The following is a 23,416-nucleotide window of genomic DNA, read 5'->3' as shown; positions in this document are numbered from 1 at the left end:
GCGTTGCCACCAGGGTGCGCCGTTCAGTTTAAAGTCACAATTTTTGCACTGAAGCATCACGAGGGACTGATGTTGATATTCACCGCTTTTGAGGTGGCCACGATGAACCTGTGAAAATCAGTACAACAAAATTAAAGCCATGACATTTCCTGTTGCCACTAGGTGGCGCTGTCCGTATTTCCGACAATGGGCACATCAATCTGTTCAGGGCGGGTCTGACATCATGCCTGTAAAGTCTGGTACTGATCAGACTGGATTTCATTGAGTTATACTAATTTGTTTCTTCATGGCGTGACATCAAAGTTCGCCATGCTGCTGGGGTCACACCCTTTCGTGAAAAGTCACAGTTTTCACTGTAACCCAAGACCAACTCCTTAAGGCTTTCCTGGAGAAATTTGAGGCTGCAGATGTCACCCATCACAATACTGTACCCCAAAGTGTAAAACATGACATTTCCTGTTCCCACTAGGTGGCGCTGTCCCTGGTGTCAAATATGGCAGTTGAAATATGTTCAGGGGTGGAGCCTTATCATATGTGTTCACTTTGGTCAAGGTCAGAAAATGTATGACAAAATGAGAGGCAATAAGATTTTCATGGCGAGTCATCGAAATTCGCCATGGCGCCACGGCCTCATAGTATTGTGAAAACTCAAAAGCTCCGCAATTTAACATGGCACAAGGGTGTAGTTGACACTGACCAAATATGAAGGTTATGAAATCAAACCCCAAGGAGGAGTTCGCAAAAGTTCGAGGCATGGAAATGGCAAAATTTGAGCCAAAATGTCACCTTCTCTTCCAAATGGCGGACTTCCTGTTGGGTTTGCGTCAATGGGCCCACAGACTTTTTTGTTCGTCTTGGCATGATACATATGTGTGCCAAATTTCATACATGTAGCTCAAACGATGTGGTCGTAGGGCTGCATTTAACAAGGCATAGGTGGCGCTCTAGAGCCATTTCCCAGTGCTCATATGTAAAACCATTAAAATACAAAATTTTTCACCAGACCTGGCATGTGTGCAAAATTTCATGAGTTTTTGAGCATGTTTAGGCCCTCAAAAAGGCCCTTGTTTCGCCTGAATAATAATAATAATAATAATTAAAGCTGCAAGCAGCGTTATGAGGGCCCTCGCACCCCCGGCGCGTCGAGCCACGCCCAACACCTAAAACCAGCACGTCCGATCGATGTCACATTGATGGAATTCATGCATTTAACCACCAGCTAACATTTCAACTCATTCATTCATGATTAGCTAGTCGTTCCACTAGGTGGCACTCTAACCATTATGTACAAATGGCATAACAAACATTTCCGAACTTGAGTCTCATTATGCCTGCGACCTTTGGGTGAGATTGGACATTGTGTTTTTGAGTAACAGCAGATTACTGCGTTTTGGCGAGTGATTGAGAGTCTATGTGCCGCCATAACCACCCCGTTTCCCTGAACGTAAAAAGCTTCGCAATTTAACAACACAAAGGTCTTTGGATTCCACACACTGAAGAATAGTGCAATCTGATGAAATCCCTTGGAGGAGTTCGTCAAAGAACGATGCCTGAAAAGAGGGGAAAATGTTGCCAAAATTGCACATTAATTTTAAAATGGCTGACTTCCTGTTGGATTTGGGATATTGCTCCAAGAGACTTTTTTGTACATCTTGATATCTCCTATAAGCTTACCAGGTTTCAGACTCATACATAAAACACAGAGCAGGGGCTGATATTTTGAAATTTTGTAGGGGGCGCTGTGGAGCCATTTTGGGATATTCAATGAAAATGATCACATAACAACAAAGCCTTAACCACATTGGAGGTGTGCGCCAAATTTCAAGACTTTTTAAACTTTCCAAGCCCCTCAAAAGCCACTTCATCTTTCATGGTGAACTGCGTTGCCACCAGGGTGCGGCGTTCAGTTTAAAGTCACAATTTTTGCACTGAAGCATCACAAGGGACTGATGGTGATATTCACCGCTTTTGAGGTGGCCACGATGAACCTGTGAAAATCAGTACAACAAAATTAAAGCCATGACATTTCCTGTTCCCACTAGGTGGCGCTGTCCGTATTCCCGACAATGGGCACATCAATCTGTTCAGGGCGGGTCTGACTTCATGCCTGTAAAGTCTGGTACTGATCAGACTGGATTTCATGGAGTTATACTAATTTGTTTCTTCATGGCGTGACATCAAAGTTCGCCATGCTGCTGGGGTCACACCCTTTTGCGAAAAGTCACAGTTTTCACTGTAACCCAAGACCAACTCCTTAAGGGTTTTCTGGAGAAATTTGAGGCTGCAGATGTCACCCATCACTATACTGTACCCCAAAGTGTAAAACATGACATTTCCTGTTCCCACTAGGTGGCGCTGTCCTTCATGTCAAATATGGCAGTTGAAATATGTTTAGGGGTGGAGCCTTATCATATGTGTTCACTTTGGTCAAGGTCAGAAAATGTATGACAAAATGAGAGGCAATAAGATTTTCATGGCGAGTCATCGAAATTCGCCATGGCGCCACGGCCTCATAGTATTGTGAAAACTCAAAAGCTCCGCAATTTAACATGGCACAAGGGTGTAGTTGACACTGTCCAAATTTGAAGGTTATGAAATGAAACCCCAAGGAGGAGTTCGTTAAAGTTCGAGGCATGGAAATGGCAAAATTAGAGCCAAAATGTCACCTTCTCTTCCAAATGGCGGACTTCCTGTTGGGTTTGCGTCAATGGGCCCACAGACTTTTTTGTTCGTCTTGGCATGATACACATGTGTGCCAAATTTCATACATGTAGCTCAAACCATGTGGTCGTAGGGCTGCATTTAACAAGGCATAGGTGGCGCTGTAGAGCCATTTCCCAGTGCTCATATGTAAAACCATTAAAATACAAAATTTTTCACCAGACCTGGCATGTGTGCAAAATTTCATGAGTTTTTGAGCATGTTTAGGCCCTCAAAAAGGCCCTTGTTTGGGGTGAATAATAATAATAATAATTAAAGCTGCAAGCAGCGTTACGAGGGCCCTCGCACCCCCGGCTCGTCGAGCCAAGCCCAACACCTAAAACCAGCACCTCCGATCTGATGTCACATTGATGGAATTCATGCATTTAACCACCAGCTAACATTTCAACTCATTCATTCATGATTAGTTAGTCGTTCCACTAGGTGGCGCTCTAACCATTATGTACAAATGGCATAACAAACATTTCCGAGCTCGAGTCTCATCACGCCTATGAGCTTTGGGAGAGATTGGACATTGTGTTTTTGAGTGACAGCAGATTACTGCTTTTTGGCGAGTGATTCAAACTCTAAGTGCCACCATAACCACCCCGTTTCACTGAACGTAAAAAGCTTCGCAATTTAACATCACAAAGGTCTTTAGATTCCACACACTGGAGATTGGTTCAATATGATGAAATCCCTTGGAGGAGTTCGTCAAAGAACGGTGCCTGGAAAGAGGGGAAAATGTTGCCAAAATTACACATTAATTTTAAAATGGCTGACTTCCTGTTGGATTTGGGATATTGCACCAAGAGACTTTTTTGTACATCTTGATATCTCCTATAAGCTTACCAGGTTTCAGAATCATACATAGAACACAGAGCAGGGGCTGTGGTTTTGAAATTTTGTAGGGGGCGCTGTGGAGCAATTTCTCGCTATTCAATGAAAATGATCACATGCCAACAAAGCCTTCATCCATTTGGAGGTGTGTGCCAAATTTCAAGCCTCTATAAACTTGCCAAGACCCTCAAAAGCCACTTCATCTTTCATGTTGAACAGCGTTGCCACCAGGGTGCGCCGTTCAGTTTAAACTCACAATTTTTGCACTGAAGCATCACGAGGGACTGATGGTGATATTCACCGCTTTTGAGGTGGCCAAGATGAACCTGTGAAAATCAGTACAACAAAATTAAAGCCATGACATTTCCTGTTGCCACTAGGTGGCGCTGTCCGTATTTCCGACAATGGGCACATCAATCTGTTCAGGGCGGGTCTGACATCATGCCTGTAAAGTCTGGTACTGATCAGACTGGATTTCATTGAGTTATACTAATTTGTTTCTTCATGGCGTGACGTCAAAGTTCGCCACGCCGCTGGGGTCACACCCTTTTGCGAAAAGTCACAGTTTTCACTGTAACCCAAGACCAACTCCTTAAGGCTTTCCTGGAGAAATTTGAGGCTGCAGATGTCACCCATCACTATACTGTACCCCAAAGTGTAAAACATGACATTTCCTGTTCCCACTAGGTGGCGCTGTCCTTGATGTCAAATATGGCAGTTGAAATATGTTCAGGGGTGGAGCCTTATCATATGTGTGCTCTTTGGTCCAGATCGGAACATGTATGACAGAATGAGAGGCAATAAGATTTTCATGGCGAGTCATCGAAATTCGCCATGGCGCCACGGCCTCATAGTATTGTGAAAACTCAAAAGCTCCGCAATTTAACATGGCACAAGGGTGTAGTTGGCACTGACCAAATATGAAGGTTATGAAATCAAACCCCAAGGAGGAGTTCGTTAAAGTTCGAGGCATGGAAACGGTAAAATCAGAGCCAAAATGTCACCTTCAATCCAAAATGGCGGACTTCCTGTTGGGTTTAGGACATTGCCATAATAGACTTTTTTGTTCGAATCTGAACGATATATAGGTGTACCGACTTTCAAACATGTATGTCATACCAATATCGGGGGCTCGCGTTTTTCATTTTTCTAGGTGGCGCTACTGAGGTAATTTTCCCTGGCCATGTCTGAGAACATTAAAATACGTAAATTTTCACCAGACCTGACGCGTGTGCAAAATTTCATGAGTTTTCGAGCATGTTTAGGCCCTCAAACAGCCAATTCATTTGCCGGAATAATAATAATAATAATAATAATAATAATAAACAGAGCAATTACAATAGGGCCTTCGCACTGTCAGTGCTCGGGCCCTAATAATAATAATAATAATAATAATAATAATAATAATAATAATAATAATAATAATAATAATAAGAAACGGAGCAGATACAATAGGGCCTTCGCACTCTCGGTGCTCGGGCCCTAATAATAATAATAATAATAATAATAATAATTAAAGCTGCAAGCAGCGTTATGAGGGCCCTCGCACCCCCGGCACGTCGAGCCACTGCCAACACCTCAAACCGGCACGTCCGATGTGATGTCACATTGATGGATTTCATGCTTTTAATCACCAGCTAACATTTCATCTTATTCAACCAGGATTATAGTCATGCCACTAGGTGGCGCTCTAACCATTATTGACAAATAGCATAACAAACATTTCCAAGCTCGAGTCTCATCACACCTGCGACCTTTGGGAGAGATTGGACATTGTGTTTTTTAGTGACAGCAGATTACTGCTTTTTGCGAGTGATTGAAACTCTACGTGCCGCCATGACCACCCCGTTTCCCTGAACGGAAAAAGCTTCGCAATTTAACATCACAAAGGTCTTTAGATTCTACACACTGAAGAATGCTTCAATATGATGAAATCCCTTGGAGGAGTTCGTCAAAGTATGAGGCCTGAAAAGGGGGGAAAATGTCATCAAAATTACACATTAATTTTAAAATGGCTGACTTCCTGTTGGATTTGGGATATTGCTCCAAGAGACTTTTTTGTACATCTTGATATCTTACACAAGCTTACCAAGTGTCAGACTCATAGATGAAACACAGAGCAGGGGCTGATGTTTTGAAATATTGTAGGGGGCGCTGTGGAGCCATTTTGCGCTATTCAAGGAAAATGGTTACATAACAACAATGCCTTCATCCATTTGGAGGTGTGTGCCAAATTTCAAGCCTCTATAAACTTTCCAAGCCCCTCAAAAGCCACTTCATCTTTCATGATGAACCGCGTTGCCACCAGGGTGCGCCGTTCAGTTTAAAGTCACAATTTTTGCACTGAAGCATCACGAGGGACTGATGTTGATATTCACCGCTTTTGAGGTGGCCACGATCAACCTGTGAAAATCAGTACAACAAAGTTAAAGCCATGACATTTCCTGTTGCCACTAGGTGGCGCTGTCCGTATTTCCGACAATGGGCACATCAATCTGTTCAGGGCGGGTCTGACATCATGCCTGTAAAGTCTGGTACTGATCAGACTGGATTTCATTGAGTTATACTAATTTGTTTCTTCATGGCGTGACATCAAAGTTCGCCATGCTGCTGGGGTCACACCCTTTCACGAAAAGTCACAGTTTTCACTGTAACCCAAGACCAACTCCTTAAGGCTTTCCTGGAGAAATTTGAGGCTGCAGATGTCACCCATCACTATACTGTACCCCAAAGTGTAAAACATAACATTTCCTGTTCCCACTAGGTGGCGCTATCCTTGAGGTCAAATATGGCAGTTGAAATATGTTCAGGGGTGGAGCCTTATCATATGTGTTCACTTTGGTCAAGGTCAGAAAATGTATGACAAAATGAGAGGCAATAAGATTTTCATGGCGAGTCATCGAAATTCGCCATGGCGCCACGGCCTCATAGTATTGTGAAAACTCAAAAGCTCCGCAATTTAACATGGCACAAGGGTGTAGTTGACACTGTCCAAATTTGAAGTTTATAGGACCAAATCCCAAGGAGGAGTTCGTTAAAGTTCGAGGCATGGAAATGGCAAAATTAGAGCCAAAATGTCACCTTCTCTTCCAAATGGCGGACTTCCTGTTGGGTTTGCGTCAATGGGCCCACAAACTTTTTTGTTCGTCTTGGCATGATACACATGTGTGCCAAATTTCATACATGTAGCTCAAATGATGTGGTCGTAGGGCTGCATTTAACAAGGCATAGGTGGCGCTGTAGAGCCATTTCCCAGTGTTCATATGTAAAACCATTAAAATACAAAATTTTTCACCAAACCTGGCATGTGTGCAAAATTTCATGAGTTTTTGAGCATGTTTAGGCCCTCAAAAAGGCCCTTGTTTGGGGTGAATAATAATAATAATAATAATTAAAGCTGCAAGCAGCGTTATGAGGGCCCTCGCACCCTGGCGTGTCGAGCCATGCCCAACACCTAAATCCAGCACGTCCGATGTGATGTCACATTGATGGATTCATGCATTTAACCACCAGCTAACATTTCATCTCATTGAACCATGATTATAGTCGTCCCACTAGGTGGCGCTCTAACTATTACTGAGAAATGGCATAACAAACATTTCCGAGCTCGAGTCTCATCACACCTGCGACCTTTGGGAGAGATTGGATATTGTGTTTTTGAGTGACAGCAGATTACTGCTTTTTGGCGAGTGATTGAAACTCCACGTGCCGCCATGACAACCCCGTTTCCCTGAATGTAAAAAGCTTCGCAATTTAACATCACAAAGGTCTTTAGATTCCACACACAGGAGATCGCATCAATGTGATGAAATCCCTTGGAGGAGTTCGTCAAAGTATGAAGCCTGAAAAGAGGGGAAAATGTCGCCAAAATTACACATTAATTTTAAAATGGCTGACTTCCTGTTGGATTTGGGATATTGCTCCAAGAGACTTTTTTGTACATCTTATTATCTCCTATAAGCTTACCAGGTTTCAGACTCATACATAAAACACAGAGCTGGGGCTGATGTTTTGAAATATTGTAGGGGGCGCTGTGGAGCCATTTCGCGCTATTCAATGAAAATGATCACATGACAACAAAGCCTTCATCACATTGGAGGTGTGTGCCAAATTTCAAGCCTCTATAGACTTTCCAAGCCCCTCAAAAGCCACTTCATCTTTCATGGTGGACCGCGTTGCCACCAGGGTGCGCCGTTCAGTTTAAAGTCACAATTTTTGCACTGAAGCATCACGAGGGACTGATGGTGATATTCACCGCTTTTGAGGTGGCCAAGATGAACCTGTGAAAATCAGTACAACAAAATTAAAGCCATGACATTTCCTGTTGCCACTAGGTGGCGCTGTCCGTATTTCCGACAATGGGCACATCAATCTGTTCAGGGCGGGTCTGACATCATGCCTGTAAAGTCTGGTACTGATCAGACTGGATTTCATTGAGTTATACTAATTTGTTTCTTCATGGCGTGACATCAAAGTTCGCCACGCCGCTGGGGTCACACCCTTTTGCGAAAAGTCACAGTTTTCACTGTAACCCAAGACCAACTCCTTAAGGATTTCCTGGAGAAATATGAGGCTGCAGATGTCACCCATCACAATACTGTACCCCAAAGTGTAAAACATGACATTTCCTGTTCCCACTAGGTGGCGCTGTCCTTGATGTCAAATATGGCAGTTGAAATATGTTCAGGGGTGGAGCCTTATAATATGTGTTCACTTTGGTCAAGGTCAGAAAATGTATGACAAAATGAGAGGCAATAAGATTTTGATGGCGAGTCATCGAAATTCGCCATGGCGCCACGGCCTCATAGTATTGTGAAAACTCAAAAGCTCCGCAATTTAACATGGCACAAGGGTGTAGTTGACACTGTCCAAATTTGAAGCTTATAGGACCAAATCCCAAGGAGGAGTTCGTTAAAGTGCGAGGCATGGAAACGGTAAAATCAGAGCCAAAATGTCACCTTCAATCCAAAATGGCGGACTTCCTGTTGGGTTTAGGACATTGCCATAATAGACTTTTTTGTTCGACTCTGAACGTTATATAGGTGTACCGACTTTCAAACATGTAGGTCATACCCATACCGGGGGCTCGCGTTTTTCATTTTTCTAGGTGGCGCTACTGAGCTAATTTTCCCTGGCCATGTCTGAGAACATTAAAATACGTAAATTTTCACCAGACCTGACGCGTGTGCAAAATTTCATGAGTTTTCGAGCATGTTTAGGCCCTCAAACGGCCAATTCATTTGCCGAAATAATAATAATAATAATAATAATAATAATAATAATAATAATAATAATAATAATAAACAGAGCAATTACAATAGGGCCTTCGCACTGTCAGTGCTCGGGCCCTAATAATAATAAGAAACGGAGCAGATACAATAGGGCCTTCGCACTCTCGGTGCTCGGGCCCTAATAATAATAATAATAAGAAACGGAGCAGATACAATAGGGCCTTCGCACTCTCAGTGCTCGGGCCCTAATAAGAAACGGAGCAGATACAATAGGGCCTTCGCACTCTCAGTGCTCGGGCCCTAATAATAATAATAATAATAATAATAATAATAATAATAATAAGAAACGGAGCAGATACAATAGGGCCTTCGCACTCTCGGTGCTCGGGCCCTAATAATAATAAGAAACGGAGCAGATACAATAGGGCCTTCGCACTCTCGGTGCTCGGGCCCTAATAAGAAACAGAGCAGATACAATAGGGCCTTCGCACAGTCAGTGCTCGGGCCCTAATAATAATAATAATAATAATAATAATAAGAAACGGAGCAGATACAATAGGGCCTTCGCACTCTCAGTGCTCGGGCCCTAATAAACTGGGCCAATATGGCATGTTTGTTAATACAGAGATACACATGTTAATGTGATCTCTGTTCTCCCACTCAGAGACACAGGTCTCCGAGTGTCCGGCGTTCAGACTGCTACCTAAGGACACTCATGTGAGAGAAAATCTGCTCACACACAGTGTAGAGCCAAATACTGTCAATAAGGCCTCTGCAATGTTCTTAAGACAGTTAAATTTGTCAGGTCGTGATGTCCAGCAGGTGGAAATGCAAGCTCCATGAACACGCACAGCTGTGGATTCCAGCTGCGTCTGTAGTTCTGCAAACTTTGACCCCCACAGAGTCGAGCTTGTCAGTTCAATCAGCTGCATTTCGATGTCCACTTTGTCCAGGCAGTTAATGGGAGAAATATCCAGCTGCTCATTGGTGCTAACATTGGTCCATACACCTGAAAGTCCCAAAAACGCAATTCTGTCTCAAGTCTACGAATTTATCCGTGTATTTCCACGGTGCTGATGCTGCGCTGAGCAGACAGCTCCTGAAGCATTTGAAGTGTTGGAAATTTCAACATCGCTTGACAAAAACTGCCAGCTAGCAACGTCCCTCTCACCGGTAGGCTAAGTTATTTTTAGCCAATTACAAGTTGAATCTCGTAGTTTGGGTTGTTAGCTAAGTTTCTGTCATTAAGGAGCAGCACAACTAATGTGTCTATGCGAACTAATTTGCGACGTGCACCACTGGCCCGGCCATTTATTTTTTAATGCACCTTCTCAGATCAATTCACTGCATGTCTGCAGTGCACTGCTGGACTGGGACAAAAGAATCGGACTGGGCATTTTGACTAGAGACCGGCCCACCAGGTATTATAAGAAAAGCCATTAAGCCTTTGAATGAAAACAAATGCTGTTGTGACAGTGATGTACAGTCTTGTTGGTATATGTGTAATTTCTATACATTTTACATCAGATAAAAACTTTGGTTGTAAGATTCAGATAATTATTTAATAAAAGCTAGACATTTTAAATGAGAATAAGAAAGAAAAGTATTTCTTTGTGCCCCCCTTTCCCTGTTAATGCCCTACCTGGCATCCCTGGCAAAACTTTGCTAGACCCACCCCTGCACAGTTACCAGCTGTCAGCTACGTAAAAAAAGGATCCTGGTGTTATTTGTCTCTCAGAAACAGTTCATAACTTCCCTTCAACTCATTCATGTCACCTAAAAGGTAAACCTGTTTCTCCATCATCTGTTCAGGTCTGATGATTCAGTAAAGACATCTTTTGGTTTCATCTTCATGTTTCCCTCTCATCAGATAACCAAACCAATATCATGACCAGCAGCTTTTACAGCTGTGGCTCCAGCAAACATCAGCTGATACTAGAAATTAATATTAAATAAATTCTAACAACAGCTGATCAAGCTTAAATGTGCTGCTGTTGTTTAGCGCAACATCTGCTGGTTTCCTCTTTCTGGCACAAAGTGAGCGATAAACAAACAAGAGAGAAAAGCCGATCAGCTGATCACTGATTAGTTTCATGATTGAAGTAGCAACAGGAGAGGGAGGGGGAGAGAATGAGAGAAGAAGAGGCAGCTGTGCAGCGTAAAGACACAGAATAACTCCAGCTTTGTGTCAAGGCTAGCGGGTTGGACTCAAGCGCAGGCAGCGGGTTGCGTTCAGTCTTTTCGTTTTATTACACACCAGGTGCTATTTACAAAAGTGAGGGATTGGGGTATGGAACGCCAGGACTGCCATAATGAATTAATTAAATACACCATTAAATAATTAATTAAATGTGGCAATAATTAATTAAAATTGGAATTAATTAATTAAATAAATAGTTATGATATATGTAATTAATTAATTATTGACACATTTAATTAATTATTTATGTATTTCACGTTTTAATTAATTATTGACACATTTAATTAATTAATTATTGACATATTTAATTAATTATTTATGTATTTCACATTTTAATTAATTATTGACACATTTAATTAATTATTGACACATTTAATTAATTATTTAATGATATATTTATTTATTTCATTTTGGCAGTCCTGACGCCTGGCTCTCATCATGAAATAATTTTATCTGTCAGCCTCACCCATCAAACTCAGGGGGCGGGGTTAACGCTGATCGAGTCAAAACCATTGCTTTGGCCTGGTGGCCATTGTTTCTAGCACACAACCGGCATGTGGAAGCTAACAGAACTGAGCTTTGAAAAACCCTGTTTGTGTGTTACCAAATACCGTTTTAATATTTTTTTAGCCGAGAATGTAGTGGTTTAATCTTCATGTGTCTGGTCGGTTTGTCAAGATACAGCCTCTTTGCAAAAGTGTTTCGATGATTTCGGAGATGTCGTCCCAGTCTCACGGCAAAGCGTGGGATAGACCCGCTCGCCTCGCAAGCAATCCCACCGACAAAGCGCAGGCCCCGGTACACAGCTGTAGTAACCCCCGCTGACTTCTTTTACTGAGGTTATATTTATCGGTGTTTTATTTCCTGATGTTCTTATGTGTCCTACGTGTTTCAGTCGCCAATTCTGAATTATAACTAACATTAAAAACATGTTTAAGGAGGAGAGAGAGCAAATAAATCTGTTTAACATCTGATCTTTGGGTTTTTGTTCAGTAATCAGCGTGACCTGTGTATAAACACATAAAAGAGATAACGTTGGTGTTTCCGTCATGTAGTAACTGCTGGCTTTAACTGTACAAAGGTTGTTCGACACTATGAAACACATACAGACTTCATGATGTTCGGCTAATATTTTTATTGTGAATATTAATCATGCTGACCTCGCTCTGTACACCACGCAGCAAGGTCAGCATATCCACGATATCCTCAGCTCCATGAGTTAACACAGAGTTTCCCAGCTGACTATCTAACTGCCAACTATTCCAGAGACGTGAAAATATACAGCATAAAGAAAAGTGTAAGAGACTCAGCAGCAGATTAGAATAACAGTTTGTGGCGTGAATAAGACACGGCGGGACCACGAAGCAACGTTCAGAGTCATCTTTATTTACATCTCACCACACCACAACACCCCCAAACCCCTCAGTCCCCGTGTTTTTAACTAGGCGGGCGTGATTAAGGATGCGGTGCAGGTGCGTCCGCCCTCCCTGCACGGCACCGCAGACCACGCCCCACCACACAGTTATACATTTAATAAATCACCAAATGAATCCAAGAAACGAGCAAACCTGTTCCGACAATTTGAATTTGTATTCCCTCAGCTGCAGACTCGCTGCTGTTTAAATGTTTGAAAAGGAAGATTAGATATAAACAAACGTCAAACATAGACTCAGTCTGCCTTCACATTTGATATGAGGCCAGCACGTATAGTGGCCTCAGCAGGCTATTACTGAAATACACGTGCTATATCATAAACTATGATATAAACAGGGAGGTCCTATTAACATGTTTAGTTTTAAAGGACACCTTCCTGCCTTTAGTCTCATTCATGAGCAGTATTCGTTTTCTTCTAACATCCAGAAGTCTGCACGATGTGTTTCATAGTTTGTAACAAGCCTTTGACAGGTAAACATAACATGACCGAAAAAGCAAAAAAAAAAAAAAAAAAAAAAAAAAAAAGAGAGAGAGAGAGAGAGAGAGAGTGTTGACAAGAAGAGAAAATGCTCTCAATTATGGAGACAGGCAAATGGTTCATTTATGTTTGATGTGTGTTTATTCCTCCCTAAATATCGTCGGTGAAGTTTGCCATGCACGTCAGATTTTCCTGCGCATTTTTATACCTCTGCCAACAGAGAGAGAAAAAAAATCACATTCTAACAGACAGCTGGTGCTTAGAATACAGTTGAATAACTATTAAAAAACAGATGATATTTAGATGATAGTTCAGTCTAACACATGTGCCAGTGAACCATTAAACGTCTGTGAAACTATGCAGTTATGAAACGTAACTTTAACCTCAGCCAAACCGATTTGCTCAGTTGTAAATAAAACAGCGAAGTAAACGTGACCCGACAGACAGAACCTGAGTGAATGAAGTCCAGCGTTTAACCACTGAGAGCTAAAACTCAGCTGAGGTTTGAAAGCTGTGTGCTGGTGATTGGACATCAGCCGCTGATGAAGCTGTTCGCCTATAAAGTGCTCTGTAAGGAAACAAGCTCCAGCAGCTCTGCGCTCGGGGAAAATACTATATTTACTTATCTTGTGCAGTTAAACTGTGACTATCACCAGGTAACTAGGCGTGTTTCTTGAATTAGCAGCAGGTGTTAAACAGCTGACAGATGAGGAGGAGGATGCATGCAGGTAAACTGAGGGTCTGCTGAGCTGATCGCTGGTTTCGTGAGAAAAATGTCAGCTCGTTCTTTATGTTACAGAAGCACAGAGACACAAGACCAGGCGGAAAGAGACGATCGTTCGGTGAAAATGAGAATCTGCGAATGCAACATGTGGAACACGGAGAGTGGAATATGTAAACAAACCGTTAATGTACCCCCTCGGTGCGCTCTGCATGCTAACTGTTAGCAGAGCTAGTGAAATCTCTGAAAACATCTGAGCACTTTTGCAAACATGTTCTATGTTGACAACCTGACCAGACATACGGCGCGACATTCGCGGCTAAAACACTGTTAAAAGTGTAGCTGGTGACAGAAAAACGGCCTGTGATTTGATCTGCATTCTGGGATAACTGGCTGCCCCAAGTCTACACAAGCAATCGATTATCTAGGATCGACCTGTTTTGACTTACTTTGCACGGCAACCAATCAAATGTTAGAGAAGCTGCATGGGCCGCGTTAACCCCGCCCCCTGAGTTTGATGGGTGAGGCTGACAGATAAAATTATTTCATGACGAGAGCCAGGCGTCAGGACTGCCAAAATGAAATAAATAAATATATCATTAAATAATTAATTAAATGTGTCAATAATTAATTAAATGTGTCAATAATTAATTAAAATGTGAAATACATAAATAATTAATTAAATGTGTCAATAATTAATTAATTAAATGTGTCAATAATTAATTAAAATGTGAAATACATAAATAATTAATTAAATGTGTCAATAATTAATTAATTACATGTGTCATAACTATTTATTTAATTAATTAATTCCAATTTTAATTAATTATTGCCACATTTAATTAATTATTTAATGGTGTATTTAATTAATTCATTATGGCAGTCCTGGCGTTCCATATTGGGGAAGGGCTTCCACGGGTCCACGGGTAGAAGAGGAAAGGGACGGATGCTCCAAACACATGGGGTCTTAGCTGCTCCTCACACTCTGCTCTCGCTGTCAGCTCACTCACGCTCAATTCCCCAGATTGCGAGGAAACAGGAAGGGACCGGGGATCTGGAGACAGGAAGGAAAGCAATCACTAATGATGCGTGACACAATTTACTAATCTACAAGCTGGGATTCTCACTAACGTGGTGATTCAATATTCCAGCGACGAGAGGCTCTGAGCTGCTGCCTTTAGTATGGTCCAAGAGTGGTGATAAGCTACAGGTGATTGATTAGTGGCAGGTGCACATACCAAGGGCAGGAGCCCGAAGACAGCTCCGCCCGGGCTGAGTACGATTCCATTTTTTACGGGACAGTTGGCAACTCTACTAAATAACCTTATTGTTACGGCCCTAGCTGGGCCTCCTGATACTGCCCTTGTGTGGGTGTGGTGTTTTTCTCCGCCTCCTCCTCTTTTGCTCCACCCCTCTGTCTCTCTCTTGCTCTTCTCTCTCCCCAGGACACAGCTGCTTCTGATTAGCCTCATTTACCACCTGGGCCCAGTCAGCAATCACCTCTCGGAGGTCATATAAGCTGGGGATGAGCTGTGAGCAGGGTGTGGGGTGCTCTCTGGTGTCTCTGCGTTGTGTGTGATTAGCCTGCTCAAAGTGTGGAGTTGTGGAAACAGCATAGCTGCTTTGCGTGAGTAGTGTGGGCTTGTGGGCCTTGGCAGCAGTAAAGCCAGCTGCTGTTAGTGACAGGGTGAGCTTGTGGGCCCCTGGAAGTACCTCCTCGTGGTGTGGAGTTTTTGTTTGGTTGTTGTGTTCTTTGTTGTTGCAACCCTTTTTCTCTTTTTCCAAGTGTTACTGGTAAAACGGCGTTGCCGGCTCTTTATGTTAAGATGATCTATAATAAAGACTATTTTATTTACTGAAAACACTGGTCTGTTTTCCTTTCATTCTGTTCTGGACTCATTTGTTACTGGTCCCCTCACTCGTATGCCTAGACCCCTTCGGGGGGGACGTAACACTTATGAATAAAATAAAGTTGACTATCAGTAACATCATAGCACCCACCCAACTGTATAGAAACTCCATCATTCTAGCTAGTATACAGTACGAGTTATTATAACTGACTTTAAAAAGTCAGCACAATGAAAATAAACTCCACCTAAACTTGATTTATATCTGATCCAGAAAGACCGCAGGTTATAACTTCTTACCTGAAGTTCGCCTCGGGTCTCTCCTCCTCCTGTCTCCCCTCCTCCTGTCTCCCCTTTCCCTCATCCACCTGCTGGCCTCTGTGGAAGCTCCGCCATAGCCACCACCAAACAACTGAGTTATTTTTACACATCTGCCAGCACCTGGCCAAACCACCATCTTTCATTGTTTATACCGTGACTAAAAAAAAAAAAAAAAACATCGGCCCATAAAAACGAAAAATCCCCATCGGCCATCAGGCATATGCCCGGTATGCCCGATGGCCAGTTCAGCTATGGTCGTGCCATCAGTAAACCCTTCAAATCAAAACCATTCACTAAGAACCAAATTACGTCATTTTTGAGGATGTGTTCTTATTGTAATTTTACAGCTTTTATGCTCAGCTGTCATGTCACCATAATGGACAATTACAATGTCCGCATCACTGCAGAGCCAATCAATCTATCAATCTCCCACTCCTCACTTGTGAACAAGACCCCGAGCTACATGAACTCATCTACTTGGGGCAGCAGCTTGTCCCTGACCTGGAGAGGCCACTCTAATTTTGCAGTCACATGAAATGTGTGAGCTTACTAAAGGCTCATGTCATGTTACTCATGTTTTTCTCTGGATTTTTAAAGCTAAATAAACATTCGTTCACATGAAAGTTGCCTTGCAGGCCCCACTCACTGTGGGCCAGTCACTGTGGGCTTCACTTACTCCACCAGACTCGTGGCCTACTTCTCCCCTAAGCTAGATCCTTTGGCTCCATGTTTTATAACATATAATGTGGTTTAATTATGAGTTTATGAGAGTCTTAAGTATAATGATTTTTTTACTCTATATATGGTTCTTTAGAATCAAAAGGAGAGAACGTTAAAGATTATTTTGTTATATACTAAGATATAGCTTTCTTGGTCTAGTGCCTATATTTTTGTTTTACACCTGCAAATGCAGAAGGGCAGGTATGCAGGATCTTCTTAATTGAAGCAATGTCCTACTTCCTTCCTCTGAACAATTAAGTTTTTGTTTAACCTGTCTGTTCCATATATCCTATTCAACTGTGCTTCACCTGGAGGTTGACCAGTTTTCGGTGTGACAACAAGTTAAAAAAGATGAGGTGAGGAGTCTATATAAGTAGGGACTGGTTCCTTTGTTTGGGTGAATTTCAAAGGTCAACACAATCACTGCCTTTTGCTGACTGAATTCCTTCCTTGAATAAACTGTTCAAAATACAACTCCAGTAGCGTGACTTTGTTTATTTAATGCACCAATTTTCAACAACAGTCTTTTGGGAGGCAATCATAAGCGTAGAGGGAGAAGAGCAGTGGGGAGACAACACACCCCTGGGGGAGGCCGGTGCTGATGGTCTGTGTGTGGAATGAGCTCTAGTCCACAAACAGGATCTTGGAATATGTCCCCGGTTTTTTAAAGTGATGCAGGATTTATCTTCGACTGACCTGGTTCCCTGGTAAGCAAACTGCAGGTGTTCCACCAGTGGCTCTCCACCAGTCTTTCAAAGCTTTTCATTGCCAAAGACATCAGGGTGATAGGCCTGTAGTCATTTAATCCTGTGATGATCGACCTCTTTGGTTCAGTACAAGTAGACCAAGTAACTGTTTTGCTGTAAGAGTGTCACACACATATTGTCAAGGAAGGACCCTCGCTGACAATATGTGTCAAGGAGAGGCCAGGACGTAAAATGTGGACCCAAACACAGATACAATCACAGACAGCAACAACCAGATTTAACACAAACCATTGAAAAACACAGGAATAGATAACAATACTAAAGGAGTGTACAGGGGAGTGCAGGGGTCTCGAGCGTGGAGGGTCTGAAACAGAGGAACAGCGTGGTTAGGGGAAGGAAACAGAGGCTACAGGGATTGAGAATGACCCGAGTAAGTGATGTCTTGCTTGGCAGATAAGAGAAAGGCTTCCCTGGGGAACTGAGGTAAGCATAAGAAGGAAAGGCCGTGCAGTTCTAACATAGGTTTATAGACCATCTGGTGAAGAATAGTTGTAGATGCTTGTCCTAAATACTGCTGGTTGACTGTAGACAGGTGAGGAGGTGACACTTGTTCCACTTGGGGCAGGAACCTCAACTTGTAGAACAGTTACTCATGCAACTGTTCTACAAGTTGCATGAGTACACAAGGAAGACAGGGCCGACTGAGATTTGATTGGGGAATCCAGCGTCAGTAATGAAAATGAAGAATGGGTTGCTGTGATGGTGAGCAGCAGCCCTTCAGGGCGCCTGTAAAATAGTACCAACAAAGAAAAAAATTATATTGACCCCTCGGTTCAATCCCTAAACATAACCCACATATTGAACTCTGTTGTTTAACCAACAAATGTGTTTCCTTACAAGTGTAGCATTATTTAAGGGTAAATAAATAGGCTTTCTAAAGCTTCTTTCAAGCATATGTAGCCCAGTGGCAAACAGATGGAATTAGAGACTGTTTATTGTAATTATTATTAAAGGTGTTTTATTCTGTTCAGTTAAAAACACTCATGATTGGAGAGAGACTCTAAAGAAAAAATCCAAATTATTTTGTATGGAATTGCATTATTTGTGTTATTTATTTATTTTTGTTTCTCAAAGGTTATTTTTTGACCTGGATACAAATGCAGTCCAACCAATGGGATTGTTTGTCCCGCCTTTTTTTTCATGTTTGGTTGCGCTGCTAAGGCTGCTTAGACCACACGCGCCATAGCTGTACCTGTGGGGAAAACGTGGTAGCTGTTGAAACAGCGAAGCTGTTGGTGTCTGCTTGATTAGCCGCCAGATTTGGATAGCCGAAGCTAGTTTTATGAATACGAAGTGCTTTGCACTGGTGAGTAACGAAACTGTTATAGCCGCTGATCGGCATCCTGAAATGTTAATGTCGTTCGCTTCAAAAAACAAACGCTAATGGTGACGGTACTATGCAAGTAGCTAGCAAGTGTGCTAGTAGCTAGCGAGTGTGCTAAACGCTCACGCCCGTTGTTAAGCGTTAGTTGAGAACTTATTAGCTGTTGTTAGGTTAAGGAAAAAACAGTATGTCTATCTGTTGTATTGAAATGTTTTATTGTGTTACTTTTATTCATCACTGTTGTTACTTGACAGTGAGCAGAGTATATTGAGTTTGCTGCTTTTAATGAGCAGTGTGAATTGCTTTAATGATTGGTGATAGCTACATTGCCATGTAATGAAAACGTTTAGAATTTGATTAGTTGTACAACATTAGAAATTGAAACACATTTTGTTCATGATTTATACTTTAAACAGAAGTGTTAGTTAAGTGTGAACCATGTTCATTTGAAGTAATTCTGACCTCACTCTTAGGTCAGGTTTTTGGAGTTGGAGAAAGGAGCCGAGACTCCCCGGAGAACTTTGGATTACAGACTTTGTGGAAATCCGCAGAAGAGGAATAATTTTCCATTGCAATGGATGGCGAGCCACAGCCCATTTGGAATTGAATCTTGAAGTCTGGTTGCCTGAACTGTGGTAGGACAAAACAGTGCAAACCATACATCGATCGTGGACTGAACTCACACCAATAACTCACCAGATCACCAAACAGGCCTGATCTGGATCCTATTGACACTTTAAAAGACCCGGGTCTAACATTCTTTTCTTTTTTATTTTGGGTATTTGTGCGCGCACACACAATTTTGGTTGTTATTGTAAATGCAATACAGTGCACAAATTTCAAATACAGTTGAACTATTGCTTCATCATTTGCAGTTGTGTTTTCATTGTGGTTACCCATCCTCTGGGCTCCTGTCGTTCCTGAAATCTTCTGATTTGCCCATTGTTTATATATTTTGTTACATACTGGTTACACATAACTAATGAAACACACGTTTCCTTACTTTCTGTGCTATGTTTATATCAATGTTCCCTCTAATTTGCAGTATGTTAACACTATCTGGTTGTTCAGTGATGACGCGACGAATCCTACTTCCGGGTCTAAAGTAGTCTGCGTTTAATATGGCTTTTGTGTTGTTAACATGTTTAATGTTATGTATTTTCTTCTATTTGATCTCAAAAAGCTCCTAAAACAGTCAGTGATCCCTGTTGACCTCCCTTGGCTTTTATTACCACTAATCATTTATTTAAGCTCAGTTTTTAAAACCTTAGGATGTAACTACAGCCCAGCCCATGCAGCAGTATATGAATGACTAACCTCGTATTGTGGATGGAATATCTCAGTTGTTCTCCTGGCTGAAGTTTGGTCCTTTTAAAGCATCCTGCCATGCGATTACATTTGTTTCTGACCACCGAGAACACTCACGTTAACTTTTATCGAGTGGAAAAAAAGTTAGCTTGTTTATATTATGCTAACATAGCTGTGTCGCTAGCGGTCACGTAGCACATCATTATATACCAGCTAGCCCAACTTCAGTAACCCTACAAACGTCACTGCTGTTTAGTTTTCTGTCTTCATTTATGCTGGAAGTGATAGCAGAGCTGTACGTTTTAGTTTGTTTCCAAAACCCCGCAGTCAGGACATGCTATATTGCATTTAGATAGAAGCTAGCGAGCTAACTCCCCCGCCAACTTCTAACTCCATTAAATGTCATAAATTCCGTTTTCATGGATGCCTGGAAGTTAAACTCAATTGTTACACCTGGTAGAGCAGAACGCTGATCATTTTATTAAAGATGAAAGACTTTAGACAGTTTTTCAACTCTCAGTAATGCCACAGTGATCGTTTGATACTGTATGTGGACCTGCAGCGGAGTTTAGACCCAGACACAGCTAGTGATGTCAGACTGAACAATCGGATTGGAAGTAAAAATAACTTGAACTCCAATTTTCAAAACACAACTTACCGTATTTTCACGACCATAAGGCGCACTTAAAAGTCTTAGATTTTCTTCAAAAAGTACGGCGCGCCCTATAGCGCAGTGCGCCCTGTGTGTTGTAAGGAGGACGTAGTAGAGAACACCATGAGAACGCTAAAGGGTGAAGTGTGGGCGTTGATCCTATATACCGGACAATCACACATATGTGCATTATGTGGAACATCGTTGTTTTAACAACGCTGAAAATGGCAAAGAGACACGCTTATGAAGCACAGTTTAAACTGAAGGCCATCAGCTATGCGGAGGAACATGGAAATCGAGCAGCCGCGAGAGAATTTAAGATTAACGAATCGATGGTTCGCAAATGGAGGAAGCTAGAAAACAAGCTCCGGCAGGTCAAGAAAACGCAGCTGAGTTTCCGCGGAGGTGGCCCGAGTTGGAGGAAAGACTCGAGCGGTGGATCATCGAGCAAAGAACGAGTGGGAGAAGCGTTTCGACGGTCACCATTCGGCTAAAAGCAGTTTCACTAGCTGAAGAGATGAACATTGAACATTTCCAAGGAGGTCCATCTTGGTGCTTTCGTTTTATGAAACGGTGCCATTTTTCCATCCGGACCAGGACTACGGTAGGGCAGCAACTTCCAGCGGATTATAAGGAAAAGCTGGCCATCTTCCGCTCCTACTGCAGCAAACACATCGGCAACAAAAACATCCAGCCCAGCCACATCACAAACATGGACGAGGTCCCGCTCACTTTTGACATCCCGGTGAGTCACACTGTGGAGAAGAAGGGGACCAGCACGGTAGCGATACGCACAACGGGGTATGAAAAGTCTTCTTTTACTGTTGTGCTTGGCTGCCATGCTAATCGACAGAAACTGCCGCCTATGGTGATTTTTAAGCGAAAGACTTTGCCTAAAGAGAAGTTTCCAGCAGGAATCATCATTAAGGCAAATGAAAAGGGCTGGATGGATGAGGAAATGATGAAAGAGTGGCTGAGGGAGGTGTATGTAAGGAGACCAGGTGGTTTTTTCCACGCATCACCATCGCTCTTAATCTGTGACTCTATGCGTGCCCATCTCACAGCCGATGTGAAAAAACTAGTGAAACAAATGAACTGTGAGCTTGCTGTCATTCCGGGAGGCCTGACAAAGGAACTCCAACCGCTGGGCAAAAGCCGGCATTATTTCCGAGGAGCCGCACGGCACGGAAAGTGACTCTGACAGTGAAGAAAGTGAACTTGGCATGTTTGATGGAGATTTAGCGCAGCTGTTCAATTCAGACACAGAAGATGAGGACTTCGATGGGTTTGATTGATGATAAAAATGTGAGTACCAAACTTTGTTTTGCTCCTGCTTTATTTTTAAATACGCACACTTGTATGCTTGTGTGTTGTTGATGATGACGATTACCGGTAATAGAAATGTGAGTAAGGTACCGAACTCAGGTTTGCTCCCGCTTTATTTTTAAATACGCATACGGTACTTGTATGCGCCCTATGGTCCAGTGCGCCTTATGTGTGTGTTAAATGCAGTAATGGCACACATAACTGAGACTGCGCCTTTTAGTACAGTGCGTCTTATGGTCGTGAAAATACGGTATATGTATATATATATATTAGGGGTGCAACGATACACAAAATTCACGGTTCGGTTCGGTTCGATACTTTGGTGTCACGGTTCGATATTTTTTCGATACAAAAAAAATATTCATGCCTTTTTAATTTGTCATTTATTAAATTTTCACGGCACATTCTGCACCACATCTCTGTGCGTTCATCGTTTGTTTGAAGCCAGGTCACCTCCTGCAACTACTTTTCCGAGAATACGTGCTTCTTTTGTGGTTCGGACTCCTGTCATTTCTTTGGAGGTGGAGGAACATCACAGTAATTGCTTAAAGGAGCTTCTTCGACATCTTTAAGAGTTCTAAACAAATGTCTGTCCTCCTCCTGAAAATCTTATGTACGCAAACACGCGTTGCAACTTCTTATCTTGTGCGCGTTTTTTATTTTGACAGCGAATGCGCACCTGCAGACCACTTATGTGCAGCCCTGGTTATTTAGCTCGTCATATTGCAGCCACAGAAATTCTTTTGTCCATGAAACCATAAAGCTGCACTTTCTTTTTGCTTTATAGTCTGATTTGTCATAACTTCTCCGTTTTGTGGTAAGCTTTTCTTTGGCTGTCGCTTCTTCACCCTGACCTGTCTTATTTGGCTGAGCAGAACTAAAATATATATCCTGCTGCTTTTACACACGCACTCACATAACGATCAGCGATTCTCTCACATGTTTAAGCTTGCTGCGGGAGATTTCACTTGTCATGTTTGCATAGTAAGCTAACGATTGATAAGACGATGTCAGAGGAATTGGTGCGCAAATTATCATCACTCACCAATCAGTGCTGTCGCTCTCTATACACAGTTCACGCGATTGCAAAGTGAAAGCAAAAAACAAGCGCCAATTCAAACGCAATTTCAATATGTCACATATTGACAGTGGCTCACCGTTGCCAATGACATAATTACCCAGCTACATTTCCGAAAGAATGCAAAAGCATTGACATATATTTTTCCTTCCTACGATAGGCCGACGGGCAGGGCAGAGATAGATTTTGGTAGCCCGACTGGAAAAATCGCTAGCCCCGGGACGTCGGGCTAGCCCTGTATCTGATTGAGGAATCCCTCATCTTTGGAAAAGAGAGTTTAATACAGAGAAATGGCTCTTTCCAAAATAAAAGCTATACTATATGCTTCTTCTGGGCTATATTCTCAGCAGCGTATTAAACATATCAGGTCCCCATAAGGACAATCCTGTGCTAACAGCTGTCTAAATGACTCGGGTAAAGTTTGTAGCATGCGTGCTTTTTGTTTTTGTCTGCTTCCACTTGTCTTTGC

The sequence above is a fragment of the Maylandia zebra genome, linkage group LG16, assembly GCF_041146795.1.
Source record: "Maylandia zebra isolate NMK-2024a linkage group LG16, Mzebra_GT3a, whole genome shotgun sequence".
Taxonomy (NCBI): Eukaryota; Metazoa; Chordata; class Actinopteri; order Cichliformes; family Cichlidae; genus Maylandia; species Maylandia zebra.
Note: the sequence above shows the minus strand (reverse complement) of the source record.